We start from the raw sequence: 14,244 nt of genomic DNA on the forward strand, positions 1-14,244 counted from the left end.
GTGCTCTTGTGGCTAATGGTGTCTGTTGGACCAGGCTATCAAACAGTTGTGGCTCCACTCTGACTATCTCATCTACCATAACCTTCAACTTACTCTCTGTGAATGTTGGCATTTTATGTGTTGCCATGGTGTGTGTTGTGGTGGGGGTGATGTGCAGGTGTGGAAGTGGTGGTGATGCTGTGTGTGGTGTGAGTAGTGCTGGTGTGTTGCTTTGCCTATCCTTTGTTGTCAGGGTTAGTGGCCTTCAGTCTTGGAATGTTGGAAAGGATTATGGTCAGGGAAGGGGCTGGTTTTATACTCAGCTATGTGGGTGCGTCCAAATGGGGTTTTGCTGTCAGGTGTGTTGTGTGGGTTGTCCTGGGATTTGTATTTTTGTATTTGCCATGTGGTTGTGTCATTGGGGTGTGTTCTGTGTTTTTGGGTGCATGGCTAGTTTGCTGTGTGCAATTTGTAGCCTTGTTGTGGGTTTTTTCTTTCATCCGCCATATTTGTCACGGAGCGTCTGCAGCGGTGGCTGTGCTGCAAGCTCTTCTGCCGGCTCTCCCATTCATCACTGTTTGCGACCGCGGCGGTCGGAAACAGCGGAACGTACCGCGGGGGCATCGGGGTTATCTTAATTTGACGTGCGGTGTCTCCGCTGTCCTGGCGGCAGATTGATTGTTTACCGCTGCAAATGCGACCGCCGCGAACGGATTTTGGCCATCTCTGCCCGCTACGGGCATTTTTTCTTGGCCTTGTTTCCCCGCGGTTGGTGTTTTTTGGCGGTTGTCCTTAATTTGGACGCTGGTTTTTCCACGGTGCCGGCAGGCGGTTGATTTACGGATCCATGGCGGTCGGGGTGGTTTTCCACCCCCCATCCTAATAGGCCCCTATGTCTTGAAATGCGACATCTGCTAGCAAATGAAAGGCTCCACCGTTGCACGCCTGGCACAGACGCCATTACTAAAATCTGACAAACCTCTTGCATGTGTGTACTTGGACCACTGCGTCTCCTTACAAATGGACGGGCTTACAGATATATTATGGTTGCAGTGGAATCATGCTCGAGATTCCTATGGGTATGGCCTCAGCGTTCGGCTGATGCTCAAACTTATAAAAGATTTGCGTGTCTTTATCGGCACATACGCAGTTAGCACTTTACATTCTGACTGCGGCCCTCCGTTTAGCTCTCGGGCTTACAAAGAGGCCATGGAAGGAATGGGCGTAGCAGTGCGGTTCTCATCTCCGTACCATCCTGAGGGAAATTCGGTTGTGGAGAGAAAAAGATGGGACTGAAAGCAATCTTTAACAGCTAGGGCACTGGTTCCCAAACTTTTCACTCCTGAGGACCCCCATTGAGTGACTACTGGCAGCCGGGGACCCCCAGGCAATTTGTATGATTTAAATGTCAAACATTAAAACTAATTCGAAGAAGAAAAAACAAACACACACGTGTGTACATCAAACAAAGACTAGACGTAAATTACTAAAGATTTTAGTATTTTTATATTAAAATATTTGCAAAAATAGAAAAATCCTAATGGGAAGGTTGGTGCTGCATCTCGCGACTAACTTTCCATTGTTTGGTTTTATTTCCCAGCCTGGGGCTCCTGCTCCTGCCAAGGCTGGACTGGAAACTTAAAGCTGCTCTGGCAAATGTTGGCAGACTAGTCCCTATACAGTGCACACCAAGTGCAGCAAGTGAGTCTGACCACTACAAAGGGGGCATTGGAGGCCCCTCCCCCAAGAACATTTTGGGGGAAATGGTGCATTTTACAACACATTTGTCATTATATATTGAATTGAAATAATGACCTTACTATGCACCAGCATACAACAATCTTTTGTCAATCTTCATTGATTCCCTCACTACTACCCTCCAACAGTGCCTCTCATCTCTCCAAAGCCCCACTAATGCATGTATTTAATTTGTTTTATAGCACCTTTCATACCACTGTAGGGTGTCAGAGCACTTTAAATCACACACAAACAGAGACAATGAATCATACGTCTGTAAATCAGTGACTAGAAAATGTTACATAAGGCAAAGGGGACTACAAGGTGTAGGATTCACAAGTCATCCATACTGGTAGGCATTTTTTAAGAGTGCTTGGTCTGGAGAGCACAAACTCAGGATTCAGAAAATAACACAGGGGTTAGCATTGACTTTAATAATAAGGATTTATTTCTACCCAAACAAACCTTTTTAGCAGCATCGGGTTAATGAAAGACTGGGAAAAAGCATAACTTACTAACTTGTACCATGCAGTTTGCTTGCTGCTCTTTGATGTCAGTTCATAGCTCACTGTGCTAAATGCGATTGGAACTTGTGACCTGCATAATAACAAAAGAGTCTCTGTAGCAAAAGCAGGAACTGACTGAGCTATGCACAAAACAAAATACTGTTTTTTTTTTTTAAATGCGTGGTGGACATTTTTTGCAGCAGGCATATTAACCATCTGGGCTTCCTGAGATGACTCAAAGCTGCCACTGGACAAACCCCCTATCTCTCTGCAGCAGTTACATTAATCACTGGAGTTATCTTGACCCTTTTATTGCTGCCCAAAAACTGCTGTTTATAGAAGGAACTTTGCCTTGCTTTTAAAACTGCTGCCTGCGGACCTCCTGGGAATGTGTCACGGACCCCTGGGGGTCCGTGGACCCCAGTTTGGGAACCACTGAGCTAGGGTATTAGGCAAGGGCGGTAGTTGGGTCACACACCTATATGGGGTTCAGCGGGCATTAAACAACCAGCCAAGATGCTCTCTAGGGGGTGTCACTCCATATGAGGTCCTCTTTGGGACACGAATGTGGGTACCTGATCTTGATTGTGAAGGCGCAGTGGCGGATGAAAAACCATTTGATATCCATGATCGTTTGGCTGTTTAACAGGATCTAAATGAATCCAGGACAAAACAAAGCAATGTCCATCTAAAGCAGATTCTCACTCAGGAAGTCAAGGTAGTCATGGGAAGACCTGTCTGGATCCCAAAAGTCGGGGATCTGGTAAGAGAGAAAATTGCGGACAAAAAGGAATTTGACCCTCTTACTGAAAACCTGTACCAATCCTTGCAGTACACGGAACAAGAAATCTGCTGCTCCCGCCTCTTGCCGGAAAAATGGAGAAAAGATTTGTCTAAATCGACTTAATCAAACCACACTATGTGGCCGATACTAAACAGTAGGCCTAGTGGACTCCACTGTATCAGATGCCCTTCTCTAGCTACAATACAAGAAGTTCAAACAGAAAGACTCATCACGTTTGAAGAGCCACCTGTAAGGAATGAAGGACTAAGCAACAATGCTATGGAACTTGTTCCACTTGAACCTGACATTCAAATTCAAAATGAAAATCAGAATAATACACAAGTTGATGTAATACAGAAGTCTACATCAACATGCCTCGTCGAGAGGAAAATAACATTTTTAACTAATCCCGATGCAACTCCTACAATTGATCGAACTGCTTCTGGCTATTTCATTAACTTTGATACGTTTTCTCTGGATCCAAGCGAGCCAGAAACTACGCCAGCCAAAACAACGTTCAAGCAACAAGTAAAGAACTTTCTTCTCTTTCTTCAAAAGACATACCTGATATCACCTTGCATTGAGCTCTGGGCAATTTCTAGGATATTGTTTTTTCTTTTCTGGCTAGGCTTATATTGACTTTTAGTATGCTTATCAATGGACACTATCTTCAACAATGGTCCACAGCCCAAAAGGTCAACATCCTACTGAAGCCACATCCATCATCACATTGTGAACAAAGAGACTTGTCATCAGTGAACATTACAGCAGTTCCTATACCCGATGGTATAGTATGGCACAAGGTTGATTTCAACATCTTAGGCCCGACTGAACTATTAAAAATGAATCATGAATTTATACTATCATTAAGTGATATCATTACCTCCAGTACATTTTCTGATGATTGGGACACTGAAACAGTAAATAACATGTTCTCTGATTTAGAGAAAACTGCTGCATTTTCTTATAATTAAATTTTAGAGGGTTCTTCAGACTATGACAAATTGTACTGTTACCAACATTATGGTCATCATTTCCTGCACAAATCCATTTCACCTAGGAATGTATTTGAGTACCATCAGTGGGAACATTGCCCAACATCACCAAAAAGTAGTTCACAAATGTTTACACAGAAATTTGCATACTTTTCAGGGTTTAACACAACAGACCCAGCCTCATTTTATTATTAGGTTGTACCAACACCAGCACTCAAAATTATGTTGACAAACACCAAACAAATTTACTCTTCTTCCTTTTTGGCCCAATTGTCTGAACAGGGTTTCCACCTATGGAAAGACGAAATTGACTCAAAATCAATTTGGGGATCAAGGTACTGGCAAGTCCAGGGTCCAGAGGCACTATTTAGAGCATGCCTCATTCCACAGCAGATGATCTTTTTAAATGATACTGTGCAACAGACATCCTGTCTTGGAATAACCAAGACCTGAACACTCCAAGGTTACCTACACCAACACAGGGGTGGCAAAATTATTCTATAAAGGGAGGGGCAACGGTTGATGACGTACTAAGGTACAATAGATCAGACCCAAATTAGAAGGAGCGGGTGGTTTGGCCCTTAAACACAAACACATGTCATAAACGGTTCCTGAACATCACCAGGGGACTTAGTATGCATAGGCCAGACCCACGTTATGTACAGAGAGCACATCCAGGGGTAGTGACATCGTACAGTGTTGGAAAGTTGTGCCTAGATTGGCTAGAAACCTCAACACTTGCAGAAGTGAAACAACACTTATCTTTACTCTCACAAGACATGGATCTTAGGGACTTTTTACAAGGACCTAGGAAACCACATCAAAAAAGTTTCATATATGCAGGCATTTATGCTGCCGATAATGAAATCCGGGAAATTTACCAACAAGAAACCGCAGAGAGAATACAGGAAATAGACCGTATAAACTGAGGAAAAGCTTTTGCTGCGGTAGATAATGGGTTAACAACTTTGACCTCCAGAGTATATTCATTGGGCAACATTGTATCTTCTACTATTGACATATTTGGAACAAGATTTGGCCATATTACAACACGACCAATCACAGTTATGTTCTATTATGTTATTAAGGTGGATGCTACAATCTTTGCGTGCAGGAATTGTGCCTTGGCGTTTTATAAACAATACATCTATGTTTTCAGAACACAGTCTAACTGATACACAGATAGAAATGGCACAAAAGGGAACTAAATATACAATGCTGCAAATTGAAAAACTGGATAGGCTACCATTCACAGTGGCTGAATTACCATCAACAGATTGGCTACTTCATGGCCGAATTACTCTCCCGGTCACGACCTTTCAGTTTCACTATTGCATTGAGCAAAGGCAGATAGGCAGATATAAAAAATTGGGTAATGAATACATTAGGAAATCTTGGGATTTACCATATAGATTTTGATGCCGGAGTGGGGATCGAGAGGTGTTTCTTAGTGGTACTAACTGCAGGAACGCTTTAAACGGATCTCTCATGTTATTATTTTGCACGGAGTTTGTAATGGTTCAATTGTGAATCTGTCTTGCCACATGAAAGGGACTCCAGCTGTCATGATCACAGCAGCGTTTGAGCTACTTTCGAATAGGAGTTACTTGAAGCTGAGCGATCAAGGTTGTTGTGGGATGCTCCCGGGTATCGCATATCTAGTCACCGTGAACACCAGGGTTACTTGCTGTATGCAAGTATTGTTTCCTCCGACAAGTACAGTTAGGGAGGCGCCAATATGGCCTTCACTGAAAGTTTCCATTATGCTTTGATGCTTTAAGCAGAATGAAAGGTATGCTTGTACAGCAAACCGTGCCGTTAACCTCCGCTCAAGAAACCTTTGAACTCCAAGTCGCAAGGACCTCGACAGAGATACAGGCACTATTCTGTACCGACTACCCCCTATATTTCGCAGAAATGGTGGGATGTATCTTTAATATGTCAGATACGAGTGGCATTGTACACCTATTTAAGACCATATGGTCAGGATTCCTTAACACCTTCCAGACAATCCTCGGAGATATTCCTAACTATATACACTCTGTATTTGGAAGCATTTTCAGGGGTCTACCTCTAATCCTGCTAGCTGCAGCTGGAATCCTGATTATCATCTACCTGCTGCGCAATGGACGGACCATCCGTCAACGAGATTGCAAAAGCTCTCCTGGAGAGATATTACCGCGAGCGCATGGTACAGCATCTGGGTGTACCTCGCCCACGAGAACTAAGTGCTTCTTAGTTCTTATCCTTCAGACCAGTCTTTGATGACTGCATCGTACCTGTCTTCTGATGCCTGTTCTGCGGAGGAGAATGCGAGTTAGACATATTTCTGACACCTGACACAGAGACACCAGCGGCCTTAGACTCCAGCCTGGAACCCATGTGGTCCCATGCACGACTCTGTCCCCAGCGTATTCCCATCTTGGCGCATGCCTTCCTTGAGGACTGAGTTGAATTGCAGCTCCAGCATTGGCACCTACGTATCGAATTCAGCACAGCCTACCTCCACAACAGCTGTTGGCAGCGAGGAGTTTCATCAATGCACACTTGACGTGCTATGGGAGATATTGCAGTGTTTGTCCCCTGCTGTAGCAGACAGCGATAATGTAATGTCACCCAGCCAGGGCTTCTAATCTAAATCTGGCTCACCGTGTGCTGGGAACGAATTCAGAAATTTTCTTTCCCCTTTCAAAATAACTTTTTCGAATTGACACTTTCAATAAGCATGGCCTTCTAAGTACGCTTACAGTAGTTCAATTTGTGTGATCGAACTCATTTAGAACTGTGATTTGCGGAACTTTACAAACAAATGTGAAACTATTACCAAAGAACATTTATCGCCTCGTTTTTAAACTGTTTTTAAATTAATTTTAAACATTTTTAGAAACATTTTATGATTTCTTGATAATATTATGCAATGACACCGGTATAAATGTGTATCTCGAAATGTGTATTATTATTGTTAAGTATAAGAAGGAGTGGGTGTTATATTTCATATTGGTACCCTAATATAGGTTTATAGAGAACATCGTACTCTTTCCCTACATCATCTCCCCTTCATTTCATATGAACGAGCCTTATAAGGACATAACTCCAAATAAGGACAGAATGCCTTATAGGGACTAAACGCCTTATAATGACTGATGCCTTTTAAGGACTAAATCTTACACCTAGTTCTATGACGAGGGTGGGTTAGGCCCGATCGATATTGCTAAGACGTCATCCTTCACAAATATGAATAATTTATGAGTACACTCTCCAGAGGGGCATACTTCACCTCTCCTTTCTGCACACAAAGGTTTAATCCCCAACGTCATCCTCATACTGAACAATGGGTAACATATGCACATAGACTGTATAAATACAGCACCTCTTGCTATCACTAAGCAGGAGGAAACCAAGACTTCAAGGCCGACACACTCACCAGAGACGCTGCGGCTCCGGCATGCCATCGCTCCAGCTGACAGTTGTCTAACTATCCCTGACGGGGTGTCCAACTCAAGTCCAGGATGAAGTCCCACACTCTCACTATTCAGGTATGGGGGTTCGACTAAATCCTAGCAGGATTCTTGACTCTTAGATTCTAGGCTATTAGGCTTATTAGCTCTTTCGCACCTACTTACATGCTAGGTACACACAGGTACATCTAGACAGGCATTTTAGGAGTACACACTTTATTGTATAAATGCATTTTATATTCATGTTTGTGTTCATGACTATTGCAAAATGGTAGAACAATACTATTCATTTTTTTCACTGTACTGCTGGTTCTATATCTCTGCTACTGTGCTACAGTTGTAGCAGCACATTTGTTTTACATGAGAAGAACAATGGTACAATAAATTCTTATTGTAAACAAGCCCGACTGTTCCTTCTGTGTATCTCTCTGAGAGCAAAACAAGCAATCACGAGTGACTGGGTGAAAAGTAGTATATTGTTTCCACAAGTCTGAGGAATAAGGGTTTGTTGTGTTCTCAGGTTGCCAAAAACTGATCTCTCTGATAGAAGGAGATTCTAGTGGCACTGAGAGCTAGCTAATGCGAAAACAGGCTAACATACTCGACGGGGAGTACAGACTCAGTCTGCCACAAGACCAACAGTTTATGTTATTCACAAATGCGTAGGTCCTGCATGAAGGGTAGTATTGGAACTACACTACAACAGGAGGGGTAGTTGGCCCCCAAGGACGTCCTTGGGAGCCAACTACCCCTCCTGTTACCTCCAGTAAGTCCCACACCGAATAATTGCTAAGAGGTCTTTGGAGGCCACACCCCTTTCTTCACCAGTCTGCAAACACAGCTCCTGGCACACTATTGGTTGGGGTATAAAGTGAATTTTACTCCTGAGGGAACTTGGGGGCAAAGAAACCCTTCTGGTACCTCCTATAAGTCCTTCAGAGCGGGATTCCTGAAAACTTCTGTAAATGATAGGTTATTTTTAACCCCAGAAGTCGACTATATCACCCTCCTCTTTATCTTTTTGTAATAGTTGATTGAACTCTTGAACACGAAGCGACAGCTATTCAGCAGTTCGCGTTTGCAGCCTTCGTGGGTGATACATACTAATAGACCCTCGCACTGAGCAGAGTCAAGAATAAACATACAAATAGCGGGCTACTGCCTCTTCGTGAGTCTTTTCTCACAGGGGTAAGTAAAAAACATGAGTATCTTGATGATAATTATTATTGGATAATGGGTGTGACATTAATGGTTTCTCCTTGTTCTCACGCAGCACCCGGCTGGGTACCTGTGAGAATTTTATTTTCACCTTGAGCACGGTGTCACCGTACACTGAAACGTTAGATCCTTTCTGGACGATAAGGTAGATAGGCTTAATATCAACACTCCTCAAAAAATCCCCTCCTCTGAGACTAAGGATCTCTTTTTTGACAAATATTTTCCTTATCCCTTTCTTTAGGTGTCCCTATATTAGACTGTCCTGACGAGACCCTTTAAATTGGAATAGGGTCGAAACGCCGTTGACGTGAAAGGCAAATCATTTAATCGACACTTAGAATGCTTGAGTGTTGTTAATTTGAATTACTAATTGTTTATGATTGCCTTTGTAAAGAAAAATGGAAACCTTTTTTGTATGTTGCACTTTATGTCATTTGTCTGTTTAGGTTTATTATTTTTTTCATTGGGACACTATTTGTAAATCGTATGAATATTGTCAATCTATATTGTGCATTTATGTCCACTTCTTATGAAACCTTTTTTTGCTATATAAAAGATAAACATTCTTTACAAAAAGATCTAATGTGTATGGCTGTGCCTTTTCTTCTGACATCTCTCTTAACCCTTTCCTTTTTTTTTGGATCACTATCATAGATTATATACTATATTGATAAATATTAATCCACACGAGCCATTGTTTCCTTACAACACATAATACCCAGGCTCCTTGTGGGTAGGGTCTCCTTGTTTCTCAATCAAAGAGAAACCAGGTCAGCAGAGCTGCTTTAGAGGGAGAGAACCAGGTCAGCAGAACTGCTTTAGAGCCAGAGGACCAGGTCAGCAGAGCTGCTCTAGAGCCAGAGAACCAGGTCAGCAGAGCTGCTTTAGAGCCATAGAACCAGGTCAGCAGAGCTGCTTTAGAGGGCGAGAACCAGGTCAGCAGCGCTGCTTTAGAGCCAGAGAACCAGGTCAGCAGAGCTGCTCTAGCTGACACTGACTGACTGACACTGACTGATTGACACTGATTGACTGACACGGACACTGACTGACAATGATTGACTGAAACTGACTGACTGACAATGACTGACACTGACTGTCTGACATTGACTGACACTGATTGACTGACACTGACTGACACTGATTGACTGACACTGACTGACTGACTGACACTGACACTGACTGACTGACACTGACTGTCTACTCTCTACTACTCTACTACTCACTCTCTACTACTCTCTACTATTCTCTCTCTACTACTCACTCTCTACTAGGGGTGGGCGACAATTTCCGTTCCGCTCGCGGAAATTGCGACAATTCGAAATTTCCGCGATCCGGGAGGGAATGGAAATTGTCGCCTTGGCCCTTGAGTAGTCCTTTCCTGTCACAAAAATTAAACCTCAACAGGAAGCACTTACAGATATAAATAAAGCAGGGTTCAGAAAGAAAAGAAAAGAGAGTACCTGCCACGGATAAATCACACAGAGGCCCTAAGAAGGATCCAGATGCTTCAGAAACAACGACCAAGAGGCAAACCAGTTCAGAATCAAGAGAACAAACAAATAAGATATAAAGAGATAAGCGAGTTTTAGAAAAAAATATATTTTTTATTTATTTTATAGTAGTGATTATTATAGATAAGGAATTAATTTTCAGTACATATAGTGGGAAATTAAACAGACTAAATCAAAGAGAATAATGAGGCAAAAAATCAAAATAATACAGTTTCTATACAGGCAGTAGTTAATGGTCCCAAGGGTGCTCCTTCAGACAAGACACACATTCATACCAACAACCACATAGGGAGACATATAACAACAATACACTTTTATAAAAACAAGCAACACTATGAAATGATTGTTTCACAACGAGATTCTAAGACATGGAAGGACTAAACATAGTCCAAACGGCTAAAAAGGCATGCAACAAAATTCCACGTTGGTGGTGGCCAGGGGTGCAATAGTACAGTGCCAACGCGCGTTTCGGTGATCAAGCCCCAGCAGGGGCTGCACCTTCTTCAGGGCGAAGGAGAACACAGATGGAGGGACAGGCACACCATTAAGGATGGAAGGGGCCGAAACGATGCTCAGGAAATCAAGCGTTCTTCGTAACGAGAACAGAAACACGCACAAGTTTTCAAGCGTAATAGGTCCGTCCCCGGAAGCTGCTGATTGTTAGCGTCTCCACAGAGATCTGTGCGCAAAGCCTGTTTGATTGTCGACCAGCTGAAATTTAATTTGGTACATCCCCTACCGTCGCCCATTTATTGAAAAATCGCGTTTGTACGCCTCATTGTGGGGCATCTGGTATATCCGCTGCTTCTCCGAAAAAGGAACTCTTCCCCATAACAAGGGATGACCGGACTACGGGTTTTGGATCCTGTGAGGCCCCCATCCTCCTACTAACTCGCTTCCTTGTCCGACATCGATTACCGCCACCGGGGGCGGTCACCTATTACGCTTGAAAACTTGTGCGTGTTTCTGTTCTCGTTACGAAGAACGCTTGATTTCCTGAGCATCGTTTCGGCCCCTTCCATCCTTAATGGTGTGCCTGTCCCTCCATCTGTGTTCTCCTTCACCCTGAAGAAGGTGCAGCCCCTGCTGGGGCTTGATCATCAAAACGCGCGTTGGCACTGTACTATTGCACCCCTGGCCACCACCAACGTGGAATTTTGTTGCATGCCTTTTTAGCCGTTTGGACTATGTTTAGTCCTTCCATGTCTTAGAATCTCGTTGTGAAACAATCATTTCATAGTGTTGCTTGTTTTTATAAAAGTGTATTGTTGTTATATGTCTACCTATGTGGTTGTTGGTATGAATGTGTGTCTTGTCTGAAGGAGCACCCTTGGGACCATTAACTACTGCCTGTATAGAAACTGTATTATTTTGATTTTTTGCCTCATTATTCTCTTTGATTTAGTCTGTTTAATTTCCCACTATATGTACTGAAAATTAATTCCTTATCTATAATAATCACTACTATAAAATAAATAAAAAATATATTTTTTTCTAAAACTCGCTTATCTCTTTATATCTTATTTGTTTGTTCTCTTGATTCTGAACTGGTTTGCCTCTTGGTCGTTGTTTCTGAAGCATCTGGATCCTTCTTAGGGCCTCTGTGTGATTTATCCGTGGCAGGTACTCTCTTTTCTTTTCTTTCTGAACTCTAATGATTCCCCTGGTAGTCCTGCCGATATCAGTTTTCAGGGGTCCCCCTTCTTAGTGGATAAATAAAGCAGGGGCCAGAGTTGAAGCTCAAATTCAGTAAGGCAGACATGCCAACATTCCCGATTCAGGCGGGAGACTACCGATTTCAAGGCTAGTCTCCCGCCTCCCGATTCCTGCAAGCAAAAACCCGATTCCTCGGGTTTCAGCAGACAGGGCTTGGTATTGTGTAACGTGCTAATTCTTCCAGCAATAGTCAGAATGGCGATGCAGGAGGTCTAAAAGTGGTGAAAAACCAACAAAGCCTCATTAACAAGCGAATGGTCTGTGAAGTACTGGGAGGAGGGGGGGGGACGGCGGCTGTGTGTGTGCCCGGAAGCTGTTTGAGCCCGGGCTGACAGGGGAGGGGGGGTGTATGCACTGATCACAACCTGCCAGGCCAGTGCACAACTCTTGCATCCCCCTCTTTCTCTGCCATTGCCTCCAGGCTTCTAAAAGGTGATAAAAAAAAAACACTTGAATTTGCTTTCAAATGTCCGATCCTGCAGCAGACCACTTCCAGAGTCCATACATGACAGAAACCCGATTGAAGGCCCCATTCTCCCGATTTATTATTATTTTTTTTTTTAATCTCCCACTTTGCTCTTCTGAAATGTTGGCATGTATGGTAACGCATTAATCAGCACAAAACATTCGGGAGATAGGTCGAGGCTGGGCAGGTGTGCTTTTCTCCCTATATCTACCGTCAAAAATTAGCTGTGATCTTTGATGGAGCTCTGTGCAGCCATGGCTTTCTCGAGCGCAATCCCCTTGTAGTTCCTGACACCAGGAGGTTCTGTCTCCTCGTCTGCTGCTCTGATCGGTCTCTGGCCCTTTATAAACAAGCGGCATGTGAACTGCATGGAAGCCCCGCCACACACACCAGCGGTGGGCAAAGTCTTCCCGCCCTTTACCCCACTATGATGGACAGCTAACTCGAGGGACCCCAGGGCCGTTGGCACCGTGGCAACGTTACAGACACACATTGCTACTGGAGACAACTCTTCAGGCCCTTTACGCAGCTCCAGTGTAGGAAAATCACTATACATTTACCCAACGAGGTAGCACTTACTGATTAGCCAGAAGAAAGTACTCGAGTTGAGTAGAGGTCTTGCACAAAACGGTGGCATCTTCTTGGGTAAATATGCAGGGCAGGATTCATTCTGGCATGATGCTCCTGTCACAAAAATTAAACCCCAACCGGAAGCACTAATCTCCGCGATCACACGAAATATCGCGAGATCGCCTGAGATTTTGTGCCGTTTCGCGATACGTTGCGAAAGGCACTTTCGCTAACTCCGCCCACCCCTACTCTCTACTACTCACTCTCTACTAATCTCTACTACTTACTCTCTACTACTCTTCTACTCTCTACTACTCACTCTCTACTACTCACTCTCTACTACTCTCTGCTACTCACTCTCTACTACTCACTCTCTACTACTCACTCTCTACCACTCTCTACTATTCACTCTCTACTACTCACTCTCTACCACTCTCTACTACTCACTCTACTACTCTCTACCACTCACTCTCTACTACTCTACTACTCACTCTCTACTACTCTCTACTACTCTCTCTCTACTACTCACTCTCTACTACTCTACTACTCTCTACTACTCACTCTCTACTACTCTTTACTACTCACTTTCTACTACTCACTTTCTACTATTCACTCGCTACTATTCTCTACTACTCACTCTCTACTACTCACTCTCTACTACTCACTCTCTACTACTCTCTACTACTCACTACTCTTTACTACTCACTCTACTACTCACTCTACTACTCACTCTCTACTACTCTCTACTACTCACTACTCTCTACTACTCACTACTCTCTACTACTCACTCTACTACTCACTCTCTACTACTCACTCTCTTCTAGTCCACTACTCTCTGCTACTCTCTCTACTACTCACTCTCTACTACTAACTCTCTACTACTCACTCTCTACTACTCTACTACTCTCTACTACTCTCTCTACTACTCACTCTCTACTATTCTGTACTACTCACTCTACTACTCTCTACTACTCTACTACTAACTCTCTACTACTCACTCTACTACTCTCTACTAGTCACTCTCTACTACTCTCTCTGTACTACTCTCTCTGTACTACCCCCTCTATTCTACTCTCTACTACTCACTCTCTACTACTCACTCTCTACTACTGTTTACTGCTCACTCTCCACTACTCAGTCTCTACTACTCGCTCTCAACTACTCTCTACAACTCACTCTAGTACTCACTCTCTACTACTCACTCTTTTCTACTCTACTACTCTCTACTACTCTCTCTACTACTCACTCTCTAATACTCACTCTCTACTACTCTACTACTCTCTACTACTCTCTCTACTACTCAC

This window comes from Triturus cristatus, chromosome 2_1, assembly GCF_964204655.1.
Source record: "Triturus cristatus chromosome 2_1, aTriCri1.1, whole genome shotgun sequence".
Lineage (NCBI taxonomy): Eukaryota > Metazoa > Chordata > Amphibia > Caudata > Salamandridae > Triturus > Triturus cristatus.